The following is a 5151-nucleotide window of genomic DNA, read 5'->3' as shown; positions in this document are numbered from 1 at the left end:
ATTTTTTAAAGAGTTGGTTTTTTTCCTTCAGTTCCTTGCACATGCCTAGTCCTCCACAGAAGTGAGTCCTAGAGTAGACTCCTCAGAGAAGCAAATGAGCAATAATTTACCTAACAATACCATTGTAACACAGAGAACTGCTACTGCTTGACCAGAATTGGCTTTTATTGACCTGAACTGACCAAGAAATAATGAATCTGCCTGTGCAAACTCTTCCACAGCTACATGGGGAGGCTGAATTTTTTGTTCAATTATTTTTGGCCTGTCTCCATTCATCAAAATCTGTTTGAATTTAAATAAATAATTTCTTTTTTTTTTTTTTTTTTTTAATTTACGAAAATCAACCTTCCACTAAAACAAGAAAAGCATTCGGTCAAATCATGTTAGCCACAGAATGACATCTAAGGTTTATTTAGTTGAAGGGTTTAGGATATTGGGAAAACTACTGAGATGAAAATAAACACAATTCCCTTCTTTTCTCAGCAACATATTTTTGTAGTGGCTGCTGGGTAATAAGAGTAAGAATTGCCTTAAAGTGCTATAGAACATTTCTCATGCTCAGAAATATCCATTTTCATCCACTTGCATTAATAATACCCTTGTGCAATGGCACTTGCACTTCACAGAATATATTTCATCATATCATATCCTGACCAGAGCCATTCATGATTCATCTGCACCAGTTTATGTAGATTTTACTGAAGTGTGATGTTTTCATGAGCACTGCATAAAGCAAAGGATTATTTCCTGTGTCATGGCTAGAATATGGCTGTTGTTGAAGGAAATACCTAACCCAATAAACCAGCAGAGCACAGCTCAGCAGGCAGAGGGAAATGTCAGAACAAGGCAATAAAATGGTGCATCTGCAGAGACATAACTATGATCGATACCCAGGCTTTCAGCAAGGGAGTTTGCATCCTGTGACCTCGCTGAATGAGAATGGCACTCTGAAAACCAAAGAGCTGGAAAAAGGAAGATTTTTTCATTTCTTGAGGGAAGTGACCCCAGAAATTATACACTTTATGTTCAGTTCCCAAGCACAGTCAATCCTAGTTGAAGTATTTTTTAAGGATGTGAGTGACACCTAGTTCCCAAGAAATGCACTTAGGGCCACAGGGAAAGGGTAAAAGGCATAGAAGTTTGATATAAATAGCCAATAAAAGTGATAAGGGTTTTTTCCAAAGGGAAAAGTCTGTTCATTTCACACAGTTCATCACTTTGAAAATGGACTCAGTGAATAGCTGACTAATAGTAAAGTATTAAATTTTAATCTTGTTGTCGTCAGTACTGGGATTCAGATATGCAGCAATTATTAATCCAGCAAGTCTAAAACAGAGCAGAACTCATGGATATATATGTATAAACAAGCATGCTTTAAAATAAGCAGGGAAAAGTAGTTGAGAGTTACACTTGCAGCAAAAATTATATTAGACCTTCTCTAAACAGCAATTTTCCAGGTACATCATATCACATACATTCAGACTGCTTTAGAAGTCACCTGTCTATGGAAGACTCAAAATTTACAACAGCAGTGGAGAAAGAGTGAAAACAATCTAAAGAACAAAAAAGCAACAACAGAAAAGAAGACATTACTTCAGTCATGGTTTTGGTCCAAACTATGTGTCTGTTTCATTCAGTTTTGAACAAATGCACAAATATTTTTGAGATTTAAGAGTCAACAGCAGCACTATCACTCCATGTTCTCTTTTTTATCTTTCCTTCCTTCTTCAGATTCTCTCCTTTCCACATAGCTCCAACAGATCCAAAACTGAGCCCAAGGTTTTTATAATTATTCACCCATTCTGCACAGAGGTGTAGCCACCCTTTCCCCTGTGCTGCAGTCTGTGAAGGGCCCCATGGCAGCACACCAGGAGTGCCCTGGCCGTGCGTGGTGCCTCAAGCTCCACGGTGAAAGGGAGCCCTGAGCAACAGCAGATAACAACTCCTGCTGGAGACACGTGTCTAATTGGGGTGATGGTGGTGGGGAAGTCATTAGGGAAGGGATAGACAGATTTGGGCATGATTTAGCTAAAATTAGGGGTAAACAAGATCAGTAGTGTCTGCTTTACTGGATGAATGCATGATATTAGAAATAATTAAAACCTGTGTAACTGTTACAATAGGAACAAGGGAATTAGGTCCAATCTACTCATTGTCTACCACTTTTTAAGGATTACTCAGCTTGTTATTTAGAAGAAAAGCAATGTCAGGACCATAAAATCTGATTATGAGCCATTACACAAATTACCGTGCTGTGAAGATAACATTTGGCTGATACCTCATTGTTTGGTTTTCAAATAATCCATCATTTTCTGTACTAGCTCAGCATGCTAGTATCAGACTGAGTAAAACCACGATGTTTTAAGAGACCTGTTTTTTTCCTAGATCTGAATTTGTGATTCACATTTTTTACTTCTGTTTTTCCACTTTCATTTGCACCCTCTGAGATTTCTGACATAACCCTTGAGATGGAAGCAGTTCTGCTAAGCTTATAAATTAGTTATTACTTTCACCCAGCTTCACTTCATCAGTTCCAGAAGCTCCTTGAGTGTGGTGTACTGAGAAGTGTATTGCACTGGATTTCAAAATGCCACAGGGCACCTTAGCCTGCATTTCTGTGACCATCTGACCAGCCTGCCTAAATTTAATCAGGTAGAACTCAGTGTGCCTCTGTGTTTCACAGCTGGAGAGAGGAAAGGAAGAAGCTTCAAGTACAGATAAATCCTGATGCAGCTTTCAATTTTGTGGATGTCACCAACCGAGAGACACAAGTCCAGGTAACCGAACATCAATTGTTTTCCCTGATCCTCCAGCATTGTAACTCCATTTCAGAATGCCACAGATTTGTCAGTTGTGATTTGTCCCTTGTGGAGCCGTGCTGGCTGTCACCAATCACCTCCTTGTTTTCCACATGCCTTAGAATAGTTTCCAGGAGGCTTTGCTCTATGATCTTGCTGTGAGAGATCAGCCTGTAGTTACCCAGATCTTCCTTATTTCTCTTTTTAAAAATAGGAGTTATAGCTCCCCTTAGTTCACTACCTGATTATTGCATTCTTCATAACATTGCATAATAATTTTTGTATTATATTTAAATTGATAATCTCAAAGCTTTTTCAGCTCTAATTCTTTTCAGCTCTAATTCAGGAGATTCTGCTAGGAGAAAACATTTTAAAATTACCTCCCCATTTTACTGTAATTGTAGATAGAGGACATCTCTGACTCCTTGGTAGCAATTTTAATTAGGTCTCTGCATGCCAGAGAAAATACAAATGAATATATAAAGTGTGCTATTGAAACCATTGAGCCAGAGTGTGCTGGCTGACCCACATGACCATGGGCAGGCTAGCTAGACATCAGCCTTGGGGAGAGTAATGAGAGAGCTCATAGAGAATTCAAAAAGTAATGAACATAAAGAACTGTAATTAATATAAGACAAAGAGTAAAAATATAATGCAAGCAATTGACATGCTTTCCTAGAAAATGTATCTTGTCAAATGATTCTGTTTAATTATCTGAGAAAATTGAAGGTTTGATTATTAGAGGTAATGGCACTAGGCATCTGACATACAAGCACCCTGTGTTCTGATATTAAAAATAGGGCTGTATTTCAGATTTCAAATGCTGTTCTCAGATAGAATGGCAAGGGAATATGGGCATGGGCTCAAAAACCTTCAACAATTTCCACTCTTTATTCAGAGTAAATATGAAATAATGCTTATTTTTAGTCATAAAATGAAAAGACCACACTGGAAGTCTATTAATTTGCCATAAGTTCAGAACAGTCATGCAGATAAATTAGAGCCTTTGATAATTTGTTGAGCAAAATGTATGTTTAATGCAGCCAGTTTCAAACTTTCACTTCTGGAAAGACATGACAGCCATACTGGAGGAGACAGTGAAGGGGAGTCTAAGGCGGATTTACAAATCTCATGGACCAAAGAAGAGAACATCAACTTCCAAGATGAGGAATAGACAAAACAGCATAAGAAATTTTCACTGTACAAATAGAGAGCAGGAAATAAATTGAGGAAGGCAATTTGTAAGTATGGTATGGAAAATAGGCAAGTTCTAACACTGTATTTTAAACACATATACAAAGAATGAAAGTTAATTACAACACACGCATACACACACACCAGTTCCTGAGAAATAGTTTAAAGTAAGACAAAAAATCAAACCAAAACCCAAGGAATACAGGATCCTAAGGGTCTTCTTAAACAAAAATCTGTGATTACAAATTGACAGTTATTTCCTTATTTGTGATTGCAAATGTGACTAAGCAGTGTACAAATATACTGAAAAAAATGGATTCACTATTTAATGTCTAATTCAATGGAACAATTAATTCATACACAATCAGTAAGTTCAGCACCTGTGAAAAAATATAGAACCCAAAGGATACAGGAGATGAAACTAAATAAGCTAAGTATTTCCTCTTGACTTAAATAACATGATTTGGTATGTCAAATTAGCCTGACTGGACCTAGCAAAATGAAAATATCCACCAACAGCAAATTAATTTTAGAAAGGAGCTATAACCCTTAGTGGGAAGGAAAATGAAATGTAGGTGGTATAATTGAAATTACAGAAACAACATCCATAACCTAGTGAATAGCTAAAGAAATTATTAGCAATGGGTATTCTGCCTGTTTTCTTGATTTTGATATGATTCTTTTTTTTGTCTAAAATCCTTGGTATACTAATATGGATTATTATCTAAGAAAAATGTAGAGATACGTCCATTTATAGAATGCAGGTTTCTGCAAAATGACTATTCATAGACCAAGTATATTATTTCAAGGGATAAAAGGAAAACTTATTCCAAAGTAAGCAAGATTCATGTACTCATCTCACTTTCTTCTAAGATTATTTTGTGGCAGGGAAAGAAACCATCTGTCTGCTTCAGCTTTGCTAATGCTTGTTTTAATACATGTATGAGGCAGGTACCCTTTTCCAAGAGCACCAGGCTGAAAGGTTTGTTACTTGTTGTGCATGTTTGTTGGCTCACTAAAAAGTAACAACTATGGTCAGCTGCTAAATAAACATTCAGGATTGTGCAGCTAAAGCACTGCACTATTGAGTTTATTATTAATAAATGGATTTGAAGTGTCGTGCTGGGCTTTACCACAAAGGTAAATAATTTTCTGGGTT

Source organism: Ammospiza nelsoni, chromosome 4, assembly GCF_027579445.1.
Source record: "Ammospiza nelsoni isolate bAmmNel1 chromosome 4, bAmmNel1.pri, whole genome shotgun sequence".
NCBI lineage: Eukaryota > Metazoa > Chordata > Aves > Passeriformes > Passerellidae > Ammospiza > Ammospiza nelsoni.
The sequence above is the reverse complement of the archived record's forward strand: the minus strand, read 5'-3'. Positions refer to the sequence as shown.